Raw genomic sequence first — 25,881 nt, forward strand, 5'->3', positions numbered from 1 at the left:
ATAGAGTAAGATATCTATTAGATGTGAATTAGATCTCTAAGTCATATCCTGTGGAAATCGTTGAAGAGTGTCTCCAGAATCGCGCAAATGTCAAATTTTACAGGTTAGATCATAAACATATCGTTATCGTATCTTGGTGATGTCTAAAAGATGTCTAATAGATGTCTATTTCATAATCCGAATCGGGCCCCTAATATATTTGAAATGATCTTGAAGTCGTAGCATATGATTATATCATACTCATACTGCTACGGAACTCGTTGTCTACGCCGGCTGCTACGCTGTAGCACTTGCTACGAATCGCCTTGCCACTATTTTATATACTCAATGTTAAAGTAGATAAGGTAGAATTTACAATGGAAAATCCTTTGGTGCCTTGCAATAAATCTAGCGAAATGATTCAATTGTTTTATGAATGTAGCAAGTCTTGCACTGAGATTTGTTTCTGGGAATTGAGCAGTGATATTTAGGTTTTATGATATCTTGTGAAAAGTGTATGCGACGTTTTATAGGACATTTAGTAAGTAAATATTCTTTATTGCAAGACAAAGAAATAATTTAAAAACAGACTTACAATGTAAATAAAGGTTGTAACGGGCGCGGGCGGTCTTATCTCTATAAGCGATCTCTTCCAGATAAGAATAGATTTATATTAAATCTCCGCGTCTAAATACGGTTCACGTTTAAGGAAAATGCAAAGTTTTACGCATATAAATGTGACGTTCCACGACAAAAGGTACCTTATGGCGGCTGGCGCTTACGTCGCATAGCGCCGCAATAACATTGGAGCGGCGTTAATAATAGCGTAAGCGCCAACCGCCATAAGGTACCTTTACCCGTGGAACGTCACAAATGAGTTTTGTAAGTACTTATTCCTTCGTCTTCCTCTACCTACACCCCTATACTTAAGGATTTTATGACAATTACCTTTTGTAAGCTTCAAAACAGGCACACGTTTTATATGCTCATATAAAAGTCTATGAAGTGTGTAGGTATACACTTACAGCCCGATTTGAACTATCATCATCATCTCAGCCATAAGACGTCCACTACTGCTGACATAGGCTTCCCCCTTCTGCATGATGGGGGGTGAATGCCATAATCGCCACGCTTGGCAGGCGGGTTGGCGATCGCAGTCGAGTACACCGAATTTGAGGGACGCTGCTGCCCGTCCACCGGTGGTCTTGGACGTAGTTTAAGGACATACCTGGGTCCGGGGATTTGAACTATAGTCGCACCAAACAAAGTCTGCAGCGGATTTGATAGCCCACGCAGTGTAAGTGTTATTTATACGTCATAATTTCATAGAAGTTTGACGTTTAAAAAGACACTTGCACTGCGTGGGCTATTAAGATCGCTGTAGACTTTTACGGTCTGACTATATAAGATACGTCAAATATTGCGGGGTTGCGAACTGCATCGCAGCCATAATTGTGTTTTTAGTTTTAAGATATATTTTGTAATAATGTATGCTAGTTTTAAGGTATTTATCTATGGGCCAATAGTTACCTGAAAATAAATGTTTTCATTCATTCATTCATTACGTCTAGATACGATATGGATTAGATATGTTAGAGTCAAAAGTGAAGTTTTTGTTTAAAAAAAAAGGCACTTTTGACACTTTTGTTTAAAAAACGTCACTTTTGACACTTTTGTTTGAAAAAACGTCACTTTTGACGCTAATTGTACTGTTTGTACGGTAACGTCGTTTACTATTATAATTCGTAATGGGACAGCACAAATGCATATACATGTGGTTAGAGGATCTAGCGAGTAGTTAAGGTCAGAGTGAGAGGAAATGGCGAGGAAGCAATAAAAACGTCGCGCAGGTTCTCGGGGTAGATTGAATTGATGCATGGAGACCATAAAACAGATGAAGGTTGTGTATAGACTTTACCCCCTTATTCATAAACGTTTACGAAAGTTGAGAAGCCGATAATAATCGATTGTGCCTTTCCGACGTATTGGTATGATGGATAGGGACAAACGATTATTATCGGCTTGTCAACTTTAGTAAGCGTTTATGAATAAGGAAGTAGGAATCCTCTGGACCGAGTTTAGAGCAATTATTTCATGCAACCGATGATGCCAAAAATGCGGGGGTGCGCGGGACGAGGTGAGCGAAGTCCCGTGCCGTGATTGGTCCGTTCAAAGACACGGACGTCACACAAAGACACTTTCGACTCGAACATGGAGTAAAATTACCGTAGGCGTGTGGCAGAGGGGGTACCGCGACTATGCTCAGTCTGGAGGATGTTTTGTCTGTGAGATTGTGTATATGTGTACATACGTACAAAACATTCGTACGTACGAGTTTCTTGGAATTTTTATACGAAAAATCATTTGATGTTTTCCAATGAAGGAAAACATTTTCTTCTTCTTTCTCGCGTTATCCCGGCATTTTGCCGCGGCTCATGGGAGCCTTGGGTCCGGTTGGCAACTAATCCCATGATTTGACATATAAGCACTGCTACTGCCATCTGCGACTGCCATCTGACCTTCCAACCCAGAGGGGAAACTAGGCCTTATTGGGACTCACGATGTTACGAAGGAAAACATTCATTCTTCAAGATAAGATGTAGTGCATAATTATTTTCCGTCGTATTTTCACGGAGACTTACGAACGTCTTGCTATTTAAGTCAGTCTCGGTACAAAAAGTACTGACATTTACTGAATTAGCATGACAAATAAGTTTTGGGCAAAAATTTCATCGCTGACTGTACTTTTCTTTCCACAGGCAACTAATACTCATCAAGACAATTCTAAAAAGCCCAAACACAATTAGGTTTCGTTGTTTTATCACAGAGTTCCTATGGCCACCTCCGGTCTCCGTCATCAGATCAGCTCCATGACACCATAATATTGCATTGTCACCCGACTTACGTATGTATGCAAAATTTCAGCTCAATCGGAAACCGGGAAGTGGATCAAATTTAACTTGCTAGATTTGATTTCAGACAGACAGACAGACAGACAGAAAGACAACGGTCAGGTGAAACTAAATAAAAGCTTGTAATATGAACGTTTCCGAAAATTCTACGTAAAGGCTAAACGACAACGTATAAAAATGACCTTGAAGTAATTCAAAGAATGTCTACAAAGGATACAAAAAGTAAACATACTATGAGCACCTTACACCCCATGATTTGGAACCGAGCCAGCAAAACCTCTATAACAAACTGCGAGAAACGCTATAACTTTCATCATAGAGAAAAAAAATATAAATTGCTCACTCCATACATCAGTTTCGGTACCAAAAAGACTATTATTTTCATAGTCGACATCTAGCATCGAGTAGCGGAAAGTCTAATACTCAACAACATAAGACTTTCCGGTCGGTGCTACATCTATTGTCACTTGATAGTACTACTACTGCTACTTAAAGTACCTACTGATAATTCCGCTACTCGATGCTACTATTGCTACTTAAAGTACCTACTAATAATTTCGCTATCGGTACTACTAGTGCTACTTAAAGTACCTACTGATAATTCCGCTACTCGATGCTACTAGTGCTACTTAAAGTACCTGCTGATAATTCCGCTACTCGATGCTACTAGTGCTACTTAAAGTACCTACTGATAATTCCGCTACTCGATGCTACTATTAGTGCTACTTAAAGTACCTACTGATAATTCCGCTACTCGATGCTACTATTAGTGCTACTTAAAGTACCTACTGATAATTCCGCTACTCGATGCTACTATTAGTGCTACTTAAAGTACCTACTGATAATTCCGCTACTCGATGCTAGATGTCGACTATGAAAATATTAGTCTTCTTGGTACCAAAACTGATGTATGGAGTGAGCATTCTTGTCTTACTATATTTCTCTATGCTTTCATAGCAAATATACCGTTAACATTATTTACTTAAAATTCAATCTTATCTCCAATACATAAGGTCCATCTATGTCTAAGAGTGTTGCTGTTTCATTTGTTTGTTCAGCAGCAACTCTTTTGCTCTTGAGATCTTGAGTGTTTACGATTCGGAGCGAAGGATAACAGAGTGTGAAAGGTACTTTTGCACTTACTGGGGGTCTAGCCAAGGTGACAATCGTACCGGACAAGTGGTTAAATTCCAAGAAAAAATTTAACTTGAAACGGTAACCATCCTGTTTTCGGATCTATCAAGATCCTACGTGACAATATCTATACCTACATTATTTAAGTTTCGATTGGCCTTTTCTATAATGATTGTCATCTTGTCTAGGTCACCTGGTATCTCGTGATTTTGTTTTTTTTTTATAAATTAATGTTCACATATTCAAGTGCTAGCAGTTGTAAATCGTATTAATATCCACCTCATAGCTTGAGGCGGTTACATTAAGTTATGATGACTCACGCTAGACCGGTCCGTGCCTGGGCCGACGCGTCCGACATGTCATTTTCTATGACAGCTGATCGGTGATCACGTCGTGACGTGGCTTTCCATAGAAAACGAAGCGCCAGAAGCCGGCCCCGGCCCGGTCTAGCTTGAGTCATTCTTTAGTCTCCAAGGGAGTATTAAAAATAAAGTGGCTATTATTATTCGCTATGTGCACGACTGGTGCTGCCCTCATTTTGTCGGAATTTCTACGTTAAATATTATGGAGTAAAATTTGTTCAACCGGCTGCCGCTAGTACTAATGTCGGACATTCCATAAGATTACCTGTGTTTGTGACGATCAGCGCCACCGACTTCGCACGTTCCCAATACCACAACAACCTCACTCACAAACAACAGCCATAAGACGTCCACTGCTGAACATAGGCCTCCCCCTTTGGGGGGTGAATGCCATAATCGCCACGCTTGGCAAGCGGGTTGGCGATCGCAGTCGAGTACACCGAATTTGAGGGACGCTGCTGCCCGTCCACCGGTGGTCTTGGACGTAGTTTAAGGACATACCCGGGTCCATAGTTAAATATGGTCAAATAATATCCAGATTTGTTAATTACTCCTTTACGATAAAGTAAAGATAATAATGTCTTAATTGCTATTTGCTACCCGTTAAAAGTTAAAGCAGTCACAGCAAATGTCAAAATGGACATTAATTAAAAGTTTCAAAGCACTCAAAACGTTTGAATAAACTAAAGTTTCCGCATACAATGGTGAACTAATGTAGTCGAAAGTTACATAAAGTGCAGTCAAGTTGAACTCGGCAGTGACATTAGGAACGCGTTTTGAATAGTAGGTACAGTCGCCATCAGATATATCGGAGCGGCCAAGGTGCTCACAAATATCTGAACACGTTAGAGCGTTAGAGCGCTTGTTCAGATATTGTGAACACCTTGGCCGCTCCGATATATCTGATGGCGACTGTACTATAGTTCGTCTTTTTTAGCATTATTTAACATTAGAAATAAGGTAAACAATCTTGATGTGTATTTTAATTGAAAAACTCCTTTTGGAAATAAGTCACGGCAAATATGTAACAATTATGAATCTAATACGATCATTTATATTATTCTGCTTTCATAAGTATTAGCACAGAATAATAATAGTACTAGGTACAGAAGCCTCACTCTCTAACAAAACGAGTCTGTCACGATCAGCACAGATATGGCCGCTAGGTGGCGACAGCGCCACGCGCGGCTTATGGCAAACCCCAAAATTGGGGCCGGACGGATGGACTTTTAGCTACCTGTATCAAAGCGACGAAATCGCGGAGTGAGCCACGCCTGGTATTAGTAGTAAAAAGTGTCAAAATCGCTTACCTTCTTTCTAATGCTAAAAAAACGAACTATAACAGCACCAGCTTACCTCGTAAGTCCCCGTGTGCAAGTACGTGTACAAGTACAAATTAAATTCGAGTTTTGAACTCATGTAGAAATAAAAAAAAGTTCCAAATTCAAAAGCACAGAAATTGCCCTGGGTCTTACGAGGCTGGGTAGTGGTGGATGCTATGTTTTGGGGGGTCAAAGACTGTCAAAAAGTAGCCGAAAAAAACCGGGCAAGTGCGAGTCGGACTCGCGCACGAAGGGTTCCGTACCATAATGCAAAAAAAAGCAAAAAAAAGCAAAAAGAAAACGGTCACCCATCCAAGTACTGACCCCTCCCGACGTTGCTTAACTTTGGTCAAAAATCACGTTTGTTGTATGGCCCCATTTAAATCTTTATTTTATTCTGTTTTTAGTATTTGTTGTTATAGCGGCAACAGAAATACATCATCTGTGAAAATTTCAACTGTCTAGCTATCACGGTTCGTGAGATACAGCCTGGTGACAGACGGACGGACGGACGGACGGACAGCGAAGTCTTAGTAATAGGGTCCCGTTTTACCCTTTGGGTACGGAACCCTAAAAACCTCGCGTGATTTGTGCACAACCCCTAAGCGGAGCAGAACTGAGAGCAGGTTGATTCCCGTAGGTACGCCTCCTCTAATCCCCTGCCCAGTGGAAAGACAGCCTTAAATAGAAACTTAGTGGGTCAAGTGTCAACCTATTCATTAGAGTCAAGTATGAGAACAATTGAAGGGATGTTTACAAAAACAACCTGCCGTATTCGAACTTCAAGATATTCACAAGAGACGACACGTACTAGATTCATTCTAGATACGTTATAGTTTACATATCAACTCTCTTTTGCAGAGCAATTCGGGCAACCAATGTCACTTTTACTTACGTTAGATAGAGTAAGATATCTATTAGATGCGAATTGGATCTCTAAGTCATATCCTGTGGAAATCGTTCAAGAGTATCTCCAGAATCGCGCAAATGTCAAATTTGACAGGTTAGATCTTAAACATATCGTTATTGTATCTTGGTGATGTCCAAAAGATGTCTAATCAAAATCCGAATCGGGCCCAACATAACTGCTTAGAGCAGTTGACACTTTTTTAAGAACATTGTTAATCGTTTCAGGTGTCAACCAGTGTTTGTAGTCGTTATGTTGTTTTTGTAAACATCCCGTCAATTAGTTAACAGAAGATACTATTTAGGTACATAGTTTTTTGCCCGCAGTATAGAGGTTTATGGAGTAATTGCGTTTTTAGGGTTCCGTACCCAAAGGGTAAAACGGGACCCTATTACTAAGACTTCACTGTCCGTCCGTCCGTCTGTCACCAGGCTGTATCTCACGAACCGTGATAGCTAGACAGTTGAAATTTTCACAGATGATGTATTTCTGTTGCCGCTATAACAACAAATACTAAAAACAGAATAAAATAAAGATTTAAATGGGGCTCCCATACTACAAACGTGATTTTTGACCAAAGTTAAGCAACGTCGGGAGTGGTCAGTACTTGGATGGGTGACCGTTTTCTTTTTGCTTTTTTGTTTTTTTTTTTGCTTTATGGTACGGAACCCTTCGTGCGCGAGTCCGACTCGCACTTGCCCGGTTTTTTACATACATACCTGGTGCCATATTGTTGATAAAGAATTGTATTTACCTGTAAAACAGAAATAACGTTTCGTTACAAACATAAAACACGTTAAATTCAAATGTAATGTCAATTATTAAAGATATAGCTAATTTATTTAATTCCTTTTGTGAAATTCTTATAGTTCGATTTTTGTAGCATTAGAAAGAACTTGCAAGAAGGTAAGAGATCTTGACATGTCCTTTAATTGAAAAACGCTTTTTAAAAATCAAAAACTATTACTTATGAAAGCAGAAGAATATAATAAATGATCGTATTAGATTCATAATTGTTACATATTTGCCGTTACTTATTTTTAAATGTGTTTTTCAATTAAAAGAGACATCAAGATTGTTTACCTTATTTCTAATGCTAAAAAAATGAACTATAGTGTTAAATTTGATCTGTATAATAATCCAATGTTATTATGAAATAATATTAAAATCAATAAATTGCTCTGATAATTAGATTAAGATAATATGTAGGTAACTATTCGTAAGTGCTTGTTCCTAGGCCGACATAAATAAAGTATATTTTGACTTTGACTTTGACTAATTTTATTAAAATATATTGGCTTTAATTTACTGAAACATGTAAAATAATGGGAAATGCTACCGTTTGTCGAAGAACGTCACATATATTTACTATTTCATATCTAGTGAATCTCTAATTCATTTCCCGAATCGCGCCGTAAGTCAAGTTAAAATGTTAGAATTTCGAATATAGGTGAATAAAAGTATTATTCCATATCCTACCTATCCTATATTATACCGGGTGTGGCCTGTAATATGAGCAAAAAATTAAACTGTAGGCTGTACTCCTCATACTGACTAACATTTATTCAGCGACTTTTAAAAATAACTTGTGGTTTGATTTTTAATACACTTTAAAGTTTATTCTAAGACGCAATGTATTGCGAATTTTGTTTTGTTTAAGGCGTGACAAGCAACGTCAATCACAATGATATGGCGTGGCGATGGCGTCCATTGAAGATAATATTTATTTTGTATGAAAAATAGGGAGTCTATATAATTCATAATTTTTAAAAGTTGTAGAACAAAAGTGTCACCGTTTGAGGAGTACAATCTATGTTTTAAATATTTGCTCATGTTACAGGCCACACCCGGTATAATAGTGAGCACTCACTGAGCAGATCCATTCATTGTGTCTCACACAATCGTCAAACCTGAGTTATACAAGGAAAATGCACCTTATGTCATCTTATTAAAGTCGAACGTCGCCCGACATCAACATTTCAAAGGGACCAAATAAATCCACGATAACATACGTAAGTATCTACCTAGGTAATAACATTGTTGTAAAGAGAATTTATGAAAACCACGGATTCAATAATACGTATTATGGGGTATCGTTTTGTAACGAATATTTTATGGTCTGCTAAAACAGCTATTTTACAGCATTATGTTAATACTATACCTAGTTAGTAAGGTAATCATAATGTACCACAACCAATTAGAAATTCTACGTCAATAGCAACTTTTAAAAGTAAAATTAAGAAGTATTTACTCGATCTTCAAACCTCCAACACATAAGCTGATGTACTGTGCTAAATGTTATTATCATTACTTAATACTTGTATTTAAATAGTTATTAAGTTTGCTTTATTATGTTTATAAACACGTACTTTTACTGTTTAATTGTTCGAAGCACATACTATGTAGGTATTTACTGTATAATGTCTGGTTGATAGTTTAATCTCACCTTCTTCCACGTGTTAGCTTAGTTTTGGTCTTTAATTTTATTTTATTGTGTTTTTCTCTCTGGTTGCCCTGAAAACCAGCGCCATGGCTAAGTATCTTAAGGTGGCCACTGACGAGCCTTCCAACAGTCCAAATAGCGTGGCTGCAATCCAAAATCGGTCCGTGAATGTCAAAAACGTACAATGTTTAATATTAGGATGCCTTCCATTTGGATGAATCCATTGTAACGGCATCCATTTGGAAGGCTCGTCAGTGGCCTGCTTTAGCCATCGGCAAATGCTGAGTGGTATCCATTTTGGTGTTAGTATGTATGTATTAGAATAAGATGTATTTTTAGGTTAAGTTTTATTTTGACACCAAATAAACTTTTTCTATTCTAACTAACTATAACTTGGGTATAGGTATGAAAATACAATATGAAAATTACATAAAACAACTACTTACAATACAATGCAATACAAATACTCTTTATTGCACACCTCATTACAGAAAACAATACAAATAATACAGGAAGAAGAGGTTAATCAACACGCGGTCTTATCGCTAAAAAGCGATCTCTTCCAGACAACCTTTAGGTAGCGGAAATTAACTTACCTACTTATTGGACTAGCTCTTAGACTAGAACTAGCGAAGTAGAGACCCACTTCGGCTTCGCGCGGGTTACACAAAGCCTTAACAAATTATACACCCAAAGGTTGTCTGGAAGAGATCGCTTTTTAGCGATAAGACCGTCTGTTGTTTACCTCTGCTTGTATTTCTGTTTTCTTTTGTATTGTCTTCTTTTATTGAGGTGTGCAATAAAGAGTATTTGTATTGTATTGTACACCTAAACCTTCTTCAAGAATCACTCTATTGATAGGTGACAACCGCATGAAAATCCGTTCAGTAGTTTTCGAGTTTATTGCAAATATACATACAAACAGACAGACGTGGCGGGGGCTTTGTTTTATAAATAAGGTGTAGTGATTAGGTAGGTATACCTAAGGTTTTATACTTGGGTACTCTTTTTTAGGGTTCCGTACCGAAAGGGTAAAACGGGACCCTATTACTAAGACTTCGCTGTCCGTCCGTCCGTCCGTCCGTCCGTCAGTCACCAGGCTGTATCTCACGAACCGTGATGATAGACAGTTGAAATTTTCACAGATGATGTATTTCTGTTGCCGCTATAACAACAAATACTAAAAACAGAATAAAATAATGATTTAAATAGGGCTCCCATACAACAAACGTGATTTTTGACCAAAGTTAAGCAACGTCGGGAGGGGTCAGTACTTGGATGGGTGACCGTTTTTTTTTTTGCTTTTTTTTGTTTTTTTTTTGCATTATGGTACGGAACCCTTCGTGCGCGAGTCCAACTCGCACTTGCCCAGTTTTTTATGATAAATCTTAATTCTTTAAAAGATATCTTTTTCTTTCAATAATATGACCTTCATGGTGATGTTTTTAATACCTATTACAATTTTTTAAAAGAAAGTTAGAATGGTATAAATAAGCACGAGAAGCGTATCTTTTAACCCTTTTCCGGGCCGTACCAAACTACAAGATTTTTTCAAAAAAGGCAAATACCTAATATATTAAAATATATGCAGCTTTGATGATTAATTTAATGATAAGTAACTTTATCCGAAAGACCAATCGAATGTGAACCTTAAATCGGATTCCTAAGGTTCAAATACCATTGGCGAGTATGTGGTCGCTAGGTGCACTAAGCCTGGAAACGGGTTAAACATATGTTGCTCAAATCATATTGAAAGGAGAAATACTACGGTGAAGGTTATTGTGAAGTACTAAATTCGATTAGGCACCTATAGTTCTAAATTTGATTTACCTTATCGAATTTTCAGCTTACTAAAAAATTCAATTTGAAGTTGAAGCGCGAAATAAGATTATATAGGTAGCAAATTCCGTAAAATACTACTGCCCTGGGTTATGGTAATCGCGCCCCCGAAAACCCGCTAGCAAAACAGGAAAACGTAGCTTTGGAAAACCTGTCGAACCTCTGCACACCGCTGGCTCTACTTCTTGCTAGTTCCGCCAATGTTGGATAGATGGCGGTAATAAAAAAGTGAACGAAGCTTTAAATAATAAAACAAGATAGAAAGCCGTTTGTGATCAGTCTACTAAGCTGCTTGAACTTTTTAAAATATGGTGATGAAAATATAATAAGTACTTAGGTTAGGTACATGCATGTAGAATGTCTTTCATTTTAGCAGGAAATAGTACATTTCGATGCTAGTGCGGAAGGTATGTCATTACTTCACGAGTACCGAGATATCTTGCCACGAGCCGCAGGCGAGTGGCAAGACTCGGGACGAGTGAAGAATGACATTTCCGCACGTGTATCGAACGACGTTTTTTAATACAGTTGCGAAAAAATAAGAAAAACATTGTTAATCGTACACTAAACAAAAGTGGTAACAGTGACAGCTCGGTTAGACGTCGTCTTTAAGTATATTATATCTATGGGCGTTTGGCAGCTATTCCGTTCCATTCAGTCAACTTATTAAGAACGGAATTTTCAATATTGAATATTAAAAGTATATATATGAAGAGGTAAGTAATTAAATATGAAATATGTAATATTTTTCGTATTCTTACATTAACGGTAGGTTTTTATGCTGATTACGACGTTTAAAGGAAACTAATATTAACACTCATCAATAAGTAGTCGTGAATTGGAACAAGTATAAATTGAAAAAAATTGGAAAAGTAAAAAGCACTAGTTCGAGATAACCAACTTTCCGCACGCTAAACAGCTACGTAAAGTAGCACTTTTTGAGCAACTGTATTAAAAAATATGTTTACAGTACATATGGTCCTATTTTCCCGCACTAGTGCGTAAAATAACACTTTTCGTGCGATGTCAAAAGTTTAAAGGGTCATATGTACTGTAAAACGTTGTACGATACACGTGCGAATAGGTAATTCGCAACTCGTGTCGATTTAAAACACTCCCTTCGGTCGTGTTTTAATTTATCGCCACTCGTTTCGAATTTCCTCTTTTTCGCACTTGTATCGTAAATAACTATTTCTGTAGTATTCTGTAACATTGCATTGCAAAGAAACTAAAATAACTGAATCTCAAAGAACTTCCTATTCAACTTTAAAGTATAGTTGAATTATTTGCTAATAGCATTGTGCAAGTTGTAAAGGAGTCGTATACTGGCTTACAAAGTTTCTTGACTAAGATTGAATAGCAGTCACTAACAGAACTGAAAAGGCAAAGTTAAATGGCTTACTTTAGGAGAATAAATTAAGACCATTTTCACTTGTAAAGTCTGGCAAATTAATATGAATCAACTGAATTCGAAACTTAGATCCACGTTAGATCTATGTATAAATATTCGAATAAATTAATATAGAGGCAGACCGAAAAAAGTTTGCAGCGGATTTGATAGCCCACGCAGTGATAGTGTTATTTATACTATACTATACTGCGTAGGCTATCAAATCCGCTGCAGACTATTCTTGGTCTGACTCTAAATACATCAACATCATTTATTATTTGATTTTAGTTTAATACCATTCATTCATTGAGTTTAGGTTACAATCGGATACGGAACGCACCAAAATGCACCCATACATAATATTTATATAACATTTCTAACGTATTGTCTGTTGTGTTATGTAGTACTTAAGTACAAATAAAAAAGAATTTGTTTCTGTTTTAAAGAGTAACAGTTGCAGGCCCCATAGGATACGTGAACCCCTGCACAATCCGACCAATTACCAGCAATACACATAGTTGGACATGTGTTTTATATCGCGCGCAGCGTGCCCACTACAAGTCGTTACGCGCAGCGGGCGTGTATCCATAGACGAAGAAATACAGTAGGGCTACAGTGGCCCTACCACTTTAACGTTGTATTCTCCAATTTAGCCATTACAGCGCAATTGTAACTATCCAGGCGTTACTTCTCCATTTTAGAAAAGAAATACGACCAATTTGTGAAATGTAGAGGAGACCGAGGTGAGTTGTGACAGAGGATAGTTGTGACATTGTCGATTTTTTGGAATCTATTAACTAAAAACTAGGTCGCATTAGCGCGCTTTTGTTAGTTCAAGTTGCGAGCTAACAAACGCACACTGTTGCGAGCTCACTAACAGTTATTAGATTCCAAAAACTCGACAATGTCACAACTCTCCTCTGTCACAACTCACCCCGGTCTCCCCTTCCAACCATACAAACTGCACAGTACAGGTGTTTCGTAAGTAAAGGGTTACTAACATGACCTCCCAAGGCAGAGGGACATAAACCTTCATGTGATTAATAATTTTGTATTGCTTTAATGCATTGGGTCCCGGACTTTTGATCCTCAAAACAAACCTGATAGACTGATACCATTAATAAAATTTAATTCTAGCCTAAAAGCCTGTATGTCTCTGCTATACTTTGCTTTTATTGCATAACCACATTTAGCAAGTTTTTTGACAAGGTGTATTATTGGCGTAGGTTTTACGATTACGAAGCGCTGGTGGCCTAACGGTGAGAGCGTGCGACTTGCAATCTGGAGGTCGCGGGTTCAAACCCCGGCTCGTACCAATGAATTTTTCGGAACTTATGTACGAAATATCATTTGATATTTACCAGTCGCTTTTCTGTGAAGGAAAACATCGTGAGGAAACCGGACTAATCCCAATAAGGCCTAGAGTACCCTCTGGGTTGGAAGGTCAGATGGCAGTCGCTTTCGTAAAAACTAGTGCCTACGTCAAATCATGGGATTAGTTGTCAAGCGGACCCCAGGCTCTCATGAGCCGTGCGAAATGCCGGGATAACGCGAGGAAGAAGAAGTTTTACGATGCGGTATTACATTTAGATTACAATACCTGTATGTATGTGACTTACTGCTGCAACCAATGTACTGTGGAGCATAAAGATATAAATCGACACTATTGTGACGTATAAAAGATTTATGGTCCGACCAGACACTGAGGTTAAGAGCATCGTAAGGATAGTTGAGTTAGTGATTGTAACAGGATTGGTTGTACTCTTGATTTTTACATTTCAAATAAAACTACCTGTTTGAGTTATAAATAAATAAATATTAAATAAATATTATAGGACATTCGTACACAGATTGACTATGTAAGCTCAAGAAGGCTTGTGTTGTGGGTACTCAGATAACGATATATACATATAATATATAAATATGTACTTAAATACATAGAAAACAACCATGACTCAGGAATAATATCTGTGTCATCACACAAATAAATGCCCTTACTGGGATTCGAACCCAGGACCATCGGCTTCACAGGCAGGGTCACTACCCACTAGGCCAGACTGGTCGTCATTATACAGGGTGATTCATGAGACGTGAGCAGGACTAATCCTGCATACTCAGTAACTGATAATTGATCGATCACCGTCGTATGTAGGTGAAACAACCACACTTTTTCCAATTTTTTAACTTTTTGGCGAGGGCAAATTTAATTCTCTACAATCATGGTCACCCCACAAGACCTAATTAATAATAATAAAACCTCTTTAACCGTAATGACAGCATTATGATTACAAAGAAATAAACTGTCAAATTTGAGTGAGATACGAGTTTTCAAAAGTAACCAGACCGTGATGACATTCAATTTGACACAGAATATCGGTAGTTTAGTATTCTAATTGCAGGGTGACCATGCATGTCGTAAATAAATTAATAAGTTTTTTTTTCAACACGACTAGAAAATTAACGTTAACCCCACTAATACTGATACGAAACAGTTGCTTATAATTTACGAAATGCGTAGTGTTAGTCCTGCTCACGTCTCCTGAATCACCCTGTAGGTATAAATGGATATATACACTTATAAATGGCATATAGATAGACCCTCATGCATATAACCATACATTGGGGTTTTGGGTGTCGAAACAAAGGTGGGTAAAGACCTATCACTATCACTACACCTTATAAAACAAAGTCCCCCGCCGCGTCTGTCTGTTTGTGTCTTTGTATGTTTGTTCTCGATAAACTCAAAAAACTACTGAACGGATTTTTATGCGGTTTTCACCTAACATGGAGTAATATAGAGTAATTTTTGAGGAAGGTTCACGTATATAATTTGTTACCCCGTACCAAAGACATACCCAAGTAGCACAGATTAGCTGTATAGCAGCCGCATAATGAAGTACGAATACGCTTGAAGCTGGAATAAAAAAGCTGCATAAGAGCTTTATAAGCCTCTTTTCAGCTTTTATAACTCTTAAATGGGCACAAATTATGCAGCCTTAAGTTCACATAGCTGTTTAAGAGCATTGTAGCAGCAATTTAATGGAATTATAAGGGGTAACAGGAGTTATAAGAGGTGTATATTGACTGGGTAAGAGACCACCAGTTACCCTTTATTCAGTTAATATGTCACATGTGCGCCCTAATACCGGGAAAGATTGACGTTGGGCTGAATAAAAGATAATTAATAACATACTTTTACACCTCTGCCTTAAAAAACATATTTATATTGAAGCAAAAACCTTTAGCGCAACAACACCATAAGTCATTTTGTTAAAGTGTTTAGTTAAATGTTAGTACATGATCTTTTATATATTAATGTGAGAAAGATGTTTGGGAATGCAAGTTTATTGACATTATATATATACATTATCTAAGAAAATTTCAATGCGCCACGAGAATAATCAGGATTTATTTAAATTAATGATATAAATAAGTAGTAGTAGTAGTAGTAGTAAACACTTTATTGCACAAAACAAGTACATAACACAGAGAGAATACAATAAATGTGTACAAAGGCGAACTTATCCCGTTAAGGGATCTCTTCCAGCTAACCTGATAAGCTAGCTGATAAGCTATTGTGTAAAAACTATTTTAGTGGTTTGGACGGAATTATGAGATAAAAAGTTAATAATACGTTATAGGAAGTGCTAAACTAGTGATTTAGGTTAAGAACTCATGCACAAAACGTTATTGTTGCCCTTAAAAGTTGGAAAAGTAATTTAAATTTTGTAGGTTATATACAATAAAATGGCGGTCAATGTTAAAAAGCAACGTGAACCGTTAAAATTCTAATATGCAGCATACGACTGTTATATATCTGATTAAGATACTTAAGTGAACCACTATAAAGTCCAAGTCGTTCTTTCGATACACTAGTGAACCTCTAAACAGTTATAAGGTATCTTGTGAACGTTTAAATAGCCGCTATACACACAGTCTCAATGGTAGTATAATAGGCTGCTTAGCGGTAAACATGTTCAGCGCTAAGCCGTATTATGCGCCACATGTGTTCGATTATACGTCTATTGGTTTCATAACAGTTCACTCGTTCTCCCTTATAATAAGTCAGCAAAATAAAAGCTGCTTTAGTGGTAAACATCTTCAGTGATAAGCAGTATTATGCGCCACATGTGTTTCATTTATAGGTCTATTGGCTTCATATTAGTTCACTCGTGCTCCCTTAAAAGTCAGCGTAATAAAAGCTGCTTAGCGGTAAACATGTTCAGCGATAAGCTGTATTATGCGCCACGTATGTTCCATTATACGTCTATTGGCTTAATAATAGTTCATTCGTGCTTCCTTAAAAAGTCAGCGTAATAAAAGCTGCTTAGCGGTAAACACCTTCAGCGATAACCTGTATTATGCGCCACAGGTGTTCCATTATGCGTCTATTGGCTTCATATTAGTTCACTCGTGGTCCCTTAAAAGTCAGCGTAATAAAAGCTGCTTAGCGGTAAACATGTTAAGCGAAAAGCTGTATAATGTGCCACATGTTTTCGATTATACGTCTATTCGCTTCATAATAGTTCACTTGTGCTCCCTTAATAAGTCAACGTAATAAAAGTCCACAATTACCTCCTTATACAGCACATGGCGTAATTTTATCCACTAAACAGACCTTATAACGGTTAAAGCATTTGATAACCCTTAAAGCTGTATAGGTTCGTAGCAAATATACCTTTATATCACTCTTTGCGTATTAATGGTAGTTTTCAGAGCGGTAATGCAGCTTTTAATCAGCCTTAAGCTATATAAATATCACTGAAATCTATTATACAGCTGTAGGACCACGAGTGTGCTGTTATAAGTGTCTTAATACGCACAGAGCGTTAGATAGAACTAAAAGTGAGTTGTTATAGAGCTATCTGTGCTACTTGGGTATGTAACTTCGTATAAGATAAATAAAGTCTAAGGAAAAAACGTGCCTGGGAAATCAAGAAAAAGTCATTCTCGGATAGATGCCGCACACACCTTTAGCCTATGCTCGGCTAGATGGCGTAACGACACCGTTTCATATTTAACAATTTTAACACATAGATATCAGTGAATGAACATGGATCAAAATGATATAAAAATAATAAAATCATTTATCCATATACATATATATATATTTTTGATATTTTTATACGTGTTTATATTGAGTTATAGTCGTGTGTCGATAGATGGCAATCAATTTACAGTGACTACAACATTTACTCTGACAGGACCCTCTATACTATCTATTCTTTTTGCCCTTCGTACGGGCGGAGCGGCTTGATTATAAATTGAAGTTTCCACGTAACAACCAATTTATACTGTAAATAATCAAATGTTCAACCAATTTCTCCTCATACGGACAGATTGCGTAACCCTTGATGGGAATCGTAATAGGTATTATTATCTGTATGTAAAACGGTGATTGCCTGATATTTGATGGTGTTACGTAACGCTTACTGGGTACCTGTTGGTAGAATTGTTTTGCTTAAATGTGGACTTAAATAAATCTGTTGATAGAATTGTTTTGCTTAAATGTGGACTTAAATAAATCTGTTAGTAGAATTGTTTTGCTTAAATGTGGACTTAAATAAATCTGTTGATAGAATTGTTTTGCTTAAATGTGGACTTAAATAAATCTGTTGATAGAATTGTTTTGCTTAAATGTGGACTTAAATAAATCTGTTGATAGAATTGTTTTGCTTAAATGTGGACTTAAATAAATCTGTTGGTAGAATTGTTTTGCTTAAATGTGGACTTAAATAAATCTGTTGATAGAATTGTTTTGCTTAAATGTGGACTTAAATAAATCTGTTGATAGTATTGTTTTGCTTAAATGTGGACTTAAATAAATCTGTTGATAGAATTGTTTTGCTTAAATGTGGACTTAAATAAATCTGTTGATAGAATTGTTTTGCTTAAATGTGGACTTAAATAAATCTGTTGATAGAATTGTTTTGCTTAAATGTGGACTTAAATAAATCTGTTGATAAAATTGTTTTGCTTAAATGTGGACTTAAATAAAATATTCAAGTTGTTCCATGTTGTATTAATGTGGGTTTGGTACTAATACGAATCGAATACACAATTTGTGAGTAGTAGTAGGTAATTGTAAAGCTTAATAGTAAAACTAGACAAGTGCGAATCGGACTCTGAGGGTTCCGTACTTTTTAGTATTTGTTGTTTATTATAAACTGAAATAACTTAATGTTTTCTGAAAATAGTTTAGTTTGTTCTAATACTTCTATTAGAACAGAATTACATCATGAGAAGTCGCCAGGCGACGACGACAACGACGACGCTTCGCTAAATCCAACAAGTTCGCATTCAGTTACATTTGGAAGCAAGATATGCCATTGAATCTGCAACTCGGATAGTCGGGGTAGTTCGTCAATGAACGTCAACCACTGCTCGCATACGTCTTGAGGAAGTGGATCATCCCAACCGAGACCCACCTTCCAAAGGTCCTGAAGAATGCACTTTGCAACAAATGTGCATGGAGCAATGTATCCAACAGGATCATAAATTGACGCAAGAGTCTTCAGTACAGATCGCTTAGTATTGACGGTATCTTGTTTATTCAATGAGAAGCTGAACGCGTCAAACACCGGAGACCATTTCAAGCCTAAAAGCTTAATTGAAACGTCATCCCTGTCCTTTTGAAAAGTGACAGTAGTTTCACGATGTTCAGCCGGGACGCGCTAAAACAATTGTTCAGAGTTGCTCGACCACTTCTTAAGCACAAGTCCTCCGCACTGTAGCATATTAATCAACTCGTCCTGTAATGCACATGCCTGAGAGAAGGTGGCGCATGACCACAGGATATCATCCATATATATGCCTTGACGTACAACTTCAGCAGCAGAAGGGAAACGTTCGCCTTCATCACTGGCTAATTGTAGTAAAGTGCGTATGGTCAGATATGGACTTGAACTCACGCCATATGTGATTGTTTTCAACTCATAGACTTTTATCGGCTCGTCAACGGACGACCGATATAAAATGTGTTGATATTTTCGGTCAGATTCGCGCACAAGGATCGCACGATACATTTTGCAAATATCACTTGCGAAACAGTATTCGAATAATCGAAAATTTGTTATAATGGCTCCTATATCACGGTATAGGTTTGGTCCCGTCAACTGGGTGTCGTTAAGAGAGACGTTTGTAGACGTTTTCGCACTAGCATCAAAGACTACGCGCAACAGCGTAGATGTGCTGCTTGGCCTTAAAATACTGTGATGTGGTACAAGATATTTGCTCGGCTCGCTACCAGTATACAATTCCATGTGGTCTAGTTTCTCATACTCCAACATGAAGTCATTGTAAGCTTGCTGCAGCACTGGTGAGCGCGCGAGTTTGCGCTCTGTTGCTAGCAGTCGTCGCTCGGCAGCAGCGCGAGAGTCTCCGAGTATCGGCGCATCAGGAACAAAAGGCAGCGGCACGATATACCTCCCCCCCTCATCACGGGAGTGATCACGCACGTAAATATCTTCAGCCAGCTGATCTTGTGGGCTGAGTACAGGTTTGCACGGCAATTCCTCTACTTCCCAGAAGTCACGCAGCGTATTGTCCAAAGTCTTCTCTAGAGAAATCGTCAGATGGAAACTCTGTGTTGGTGTTGCGGTGTCGTTGTATAATCTTCCGCTAACGACGTACCCAAAAATGGTTTCAATAACCTTTGGAATGTTCGGCTTGACAGTAGTAGGCTTGTCCATAATCAATTCGGACACGACGCCATTGTCCAGTAGAATATCCACCGATGACTTCTCGAAAAACAACGGGTCAGCCAATTCAAAATTCTTGTATTCTTCCACAACTTCTGGCGGAAACGAAACATTTGGCATTTCAGATGACACTTTCTCCACGACGACCATCTCCACCTGGAAACTCGGAACGTCCGAAACTGTTCGCAACGATAAATCAGATGATTTGAGTTGCAATGCACGCAAGTCAGTTTGTTTTGGTACGAATTATTTTGAGTATCATTATTACGCGAAATAGTTAATCCAACCTTTTGCGAAGACGAGGTCGCGTTCGAATATTTGAAACTGGCAGATTTATGACTCGGTTGCGTGAAGTTGACAGGTGACTTCACTTTGACTTGTTGATTGTTTATAGTCCGGGAGCTAGTACTAGGAAAAGTATGTTCCAACACTTTTATTTGTTTGTTCACAAAATTTATTAATTCCGCGAAAGTCGGTAATTCATTTTGATCGCGGCTTTCTTCAAACAATTTCCGAGAATGACTGTCTAGCCCGCGAAGTGCCAGATGGCAGAATAGATAGTCGTCCAAGTTCTCAATCTGCAAGGCGTGAATAGCTTTCAAGGAATGGTCAAAAGTCTCCACGAATGAGGTTAAATTCGCTGCACTGTCTTTTGTCAAAGGTGAAAAATTCAGCATTTTATCCAGATACCTGCCGGTCAACGCTCTGACATCTTGGTACTTATCAAGTAAGCTTTTCCAAACTACAGGATAGTTGTAAGACGTGATCGGAAGACTCTTGATAATATTCAGTGCTGGGCCTTTGACACAAGACACCAGATAATGAAATTTATCTATGTTCTCGAACTTGCGATTGTGAACCAAAGACACAAATGTATCATGAAATGTGCCCCAATTCTTCACCTGACCATCAAATTCAAACAAAATCAGCTTCGGTAAATGTGGCCTAGCGAAACAATCATCCTTGGTTTCAGTGAAATTATTTTTGGTTGGCTCCTGGACTATACGGTTGCAGTTCAAAGCTACCTTTTTACAAGCAAAATATAAATCGTCGAAACTTTCTAACGAGCTTGTTGAAGGTTTAGCTTTGGGGTTTGCCTGCATCTCCAGCATGATAATCTCCATGACAATTTTTTCGAAGTCGCAACGTGCGTCATCGAGTTCCGAAAACTGTACCATGTAATCTTGCACCGAGTCTAGACTATCCAATTTAACAGTTTTGGATATATCATAAGCCTTTTGTAATTTGTTAAGCAAATATTCTTTTTTTAGTGTCAACGTATTTATTTGCAATAACAATTGCACCTCGCCTTCCGCCATTGTTTGTCACGGACAAAAATGTATGACGAATTGGATATTTTATTGAAATAAATATCAGTAAAACCGTAGAAATAAATAGGAAACAGCGAGATAATATGCGGATACGATCCGCAAGGGAAACGCAACGGTTAGCCTATAGAAGTAGGTATAGAAGATAGGATTTTGGGGAAAAAATAAATCTGGGAGGGTTCAAAATTTGGGAAATTTTTAGAATCGGCTCGGAGGCCAGAAAATGTGGCGTAAAGCCAGTGGACTGTAGTTTTTTAAGTTAGTTCCTTCGACACTATACTGCTTTATCTGATGGTAGAAGGACTTACCGGTATTTTGTGGTCTGCAGCTGGCAGAGGCCTCTGCGGGTGGATTGCTCGCTGGTGGCTTCCTCGTTATTTCAAGGCACTGTTTTCTGGTATATTTGTGAATTCAGATATCCTTTCTGTCGCGATGTTTTGGTGACACTGACACCGTTAGTTATTACTTTTTAGACCATTGCGAATGTGTCGCCGGCCAGTAGCCTCGCTACCTCAAATAAATCAGTATAGCAGTAGGTTGAATACTAAACAATAGGCGATGGTGCATTATTTTATGTGAAACTTGACAGTCAGTCACAGCTAATTGACACGATGATACAATTACTGTATGGATATCGACCACGGACAGACAAAACACTTATAAAAGCTGTAAAAATAAAGGCCTGTATTTTATCAACGCCATGTATGTTATTTCTAGTTTTACCCAACTACTCTTTAGCATATTCAGCTGTGAAGTAAGAAAAATCGATGTTCTGATCCTTTTGAGGGCTTCATTATTTATTTATCCGAAAGGGTATCCCTAGGGGATTCAGAACTGTAATGTAGTTCTCATTTATGCAGTTCTGTTTCGGTTTGACTGTCTATCTTGATGGACTTGTGCTATCTTAGTTAAATCGTTTTTTTTTCTATCTACCGAATTCTATGGAACTATGACGAAAAAAAAAATACAACGACTAAATAAAAATCAGTCCGACTTACCTATCCAACATCGCTAAACGAAATTCCTCATACCTATTTATTACATGTAGGTAAATGCAAAAGTAATTCCGCCCCGTATTTTGGTTTGCCTATTACCTCTTCACGCTTAAACCCTAAATCGATTAAAATGTAATTTGGTATGGTGATAATGAGTCCCGGGAAAGGAGATAAAGTAGCTTTTTCTCACCGATTCTTTTTTATTTAATTAATTGTATTGTACATTGTATTGATTACCAATTATTATTTTAATCTAATTTATTGTCGATTATTTGATTTAATCCTACTTCCTTTTATTATTTATTATACCTAATTGTTTTACCTTCTCATTTGAAACTTTATTTATTTATTTAAATTTTGATTGCACAAAAGAAAACTATCGTACAAAAGGCGGGCCTAATGTCAAAACGCTTAACGCTAACGCTTAATGCTTAACTTTGTACATAGACTTTAGATTTTTAGTACTGTAAATATTGCCCTCACAGGGCCCATGCGAACCTATTTAGAATTTATCCTCCATCATGTAATAGGTACCATGGATGCAATAAATAAATATGAAATTATCATTTCACGCAGACAAAGTTACAGGCAGGAGCTAGCAAACATTTGTGATATTCCACGAGGAAAGGTACCTTATGGCGGCCGGCGCTTACGTCGCATAGCGCCGCAATAATATTGGAGCGGCGTTAATAATAGCGTAAGCGCCAACCGCCATAAGGTACCTTTACCCGTGGGACGTCACATTTAATTAAGTTCAAGCAAGAAACAATCCTGTTCATCCATGAAGCACTTTCTTCTGGCGAAGATAAAAACTTTCCAGAAACGCTGTCATACCTTAAAAAGAGAAATTTATTCAATTTTCACGGTTCATTCGGCACTTTATTCTTATAAGGTTTCTGTCTAGTCACGGTAAATATTTTTACCAGTATTATGACTCACTGCTAGTACCAAATTACCTTCTACATGAATCAACTTAGCGCTAGCAGTTAACAAGTTTTTAGTTAAATGAGACATCGCAGGGAACATAGTTATTTAGATTCCAATCCGAACATTCCAAACAAGTCCTACCTACTTACTTAGTTTTTTCTTTGAGCTGAAGATAAGAGTTATTTTTCAAAAGTTAACGCTATGCCTGTCGAACTTTTAACAGTCGAACCATAATTACCGGATATACTTTCAAGCCGTGAGCCAGAAAACTACAGTATAAGCGAGAAAATAACGCTGCATGAATACTTTTTTGCAACGGAATATTTGCCACGGAATTTTTATACAAATTGCCGAAAAATAGCCATTCTTTCTATCTACTACCTTTACGGACCCTTTAGTCTAATTTTTTTTTTGTTACAGGTAGACTAAGTAAATAAGCGCAAGTCACAGCACTGTCCGTAATTATTATTTACCTGCGACCCATCGCCGGGGTTAAAATCGAAAGCTATGATCATCTCCTGTTTATTATGCGGCGTTGACTCGCTCGGCTTTATTGGTTTTCCTTATACTAATATTGGGGATGTTAAAAAGTATTTGACTTTGGAAATAACCTCCAGTCCGTACTCTCCCTTTGCGATATTTATTGATGCAGAATTAATATTGCTCGGGGCTTTTACAACCAATAGCCCGGACAGAGTTCTGGGGATGGTATGAAAACTTTATAGTTTGAAATAATTAAAAAGGTTGAAGGTATTGTTGTGTAGTGTACAGTTTAGAGATAATACATGCATAAGTAATTACATTGTTAAGGGGGAGGCCTATGTTCAGCAGTGGACGTCTTATGGCTGGGATGATGATGATGATGATGATGAATTACATTGTAAAAAAAGCTCATGAAACCTGGCCAAGATTTAAATTAAAATGAATATCAGAAAAATTACCATGTTTAATGTGTTTTACTACCGTGGCCTGGCGGCTATATAAAACATTTTAAAAATTATAAAATAAAATGTTTATTTTTGACATGCTATTCACTTTTCTTCTAATCCGTAACAGAAAGTGGTTGAAAAAGTTTGCAAATTTGAAATCAAGTAAAAAATAAATATTTTTTTTTGTTACCTACAACAAAAGACGATGAAAAGTTAATATTTACGGTAAGCAAACCGGTCGAAGTTTTGTATTATCTTGCGTCTTATTACAAGCGGGTTGTTTATCAGTTGTACTTTGTTGCTGTTATCATTCAATAAAAAGTTACGAAGTTGTATGGTGGGGAAGACAGAGATCTTTTTATTTCAGACGCGGGAGCCAAATCCCTTATAGTTACTGTATATCCGCCTCACAAGCTTACTGCCGTATTCTAACTTCAAGATATTCACAAGACGACACGTACTAAATCCATTCTAGATACGTTATAGTTTAGATATCAACTAGTTCTCTTTTGCAGTGCAATTCGAGCAACCAAACGGCTCGATTCGGGAAATGAATTAGAAACTCACTAGATATGAATTAGTAAAAAATACGGAACCCTAAAATATGTGACGTTCCACTGAAAAAGGTACCTTATGGCGGCTGGCGCTGTGATTCGGGAAATGAATTAGATATTCACTAGATATGAAATAGTGATGATATATTATCTCTATCGTATCTAGTTACACTTTTACGTTAGATAGAGTAAGATGTCTATTAAATGTGAATTGAATCTCTGAGTCATATCCTGTGGAAATCGTTAAAGAGTATCTCCAGAATCGCATAAATGTCAAATTTGACAGGTGAGATCTTAAACATATCTTTATCGTATCTTGGTGATGTCGAAAAGATATCTAATAGATGTCTATTTCAAAATCCGAATCGGGCCTATAAACTAGTGTAAGTATGTTCGAACTAGACTGTTTATTTTCAGTAGGTACTGATTACACGGAGAGATCTATCTGAATATTAGGAAGGTAAAATCAGACACTTGAGATAATATAGTTTACTAACTTCTCCCTACTATCTCATTTGCATTGCTTACTCTGTCTGAGTTTACCTCCTCTATCTCTTATTTATTTGAACTGATAGTAGTGATAGTTATCTTAAAAGCTTGTACACATGGAAATAATTAATTGGCACAAAAAACATTGACAAAAGTATAACAGTAAGTGATTACATTAATATTAACTTAATAGAGCGTATGTTATAGAAGTAATTACAAGTAGGTAAGCAAGTAAGCGCTGGTGGCCTAGCGGTAAGAGCGTGCGGCTTTTAATCCGGAGGTCGCGGGTTCAAACCCCGGCTCGTACCAGTGAGTTTTTCGGAACTCACGATACATCATTTGATACGAAATATCATTTGATATTTACCAGTGGATTTTCGGTGAAGGAAAACCGGACTAATTCTAATAGGGGCTAGTTTCCCCTCCGGGTTGGAAGGTCAGATGGCAGTCACTTTCGTAAAAACTAGTGCCCCAGGCTCCCATGAGCCGTGGCAAAATGCCGGGATAACGTGAGGAAGAAGGATGTTATACAAGTAATTAACTAAAACAGTAATAATCGTTAACATTATTGTGATAGGGCGTAAATGAAAATACGGTAGGTAATAAAAGGGAAGTTTCATGTACGAGAAATGTAATTAATTGTACGATGTTTCATTTGATGTGTGTAATAT

This window comes from Cydia fagiglandana, chromosome 20, assembly GCF_963556715.1.
Source record: "Cydia fagiglandana chromosome 20, ilCydFagi1.1, whole genome shotgun sequence".
In the NCBI taxonomy this organism is placed as follows: domain Eukaryota; kingdom Metazoa; phylum Arthropoda; class Insecta; order Lepidoptera; family Tortricidae; genus Cydia; species Cydia fagiglandana.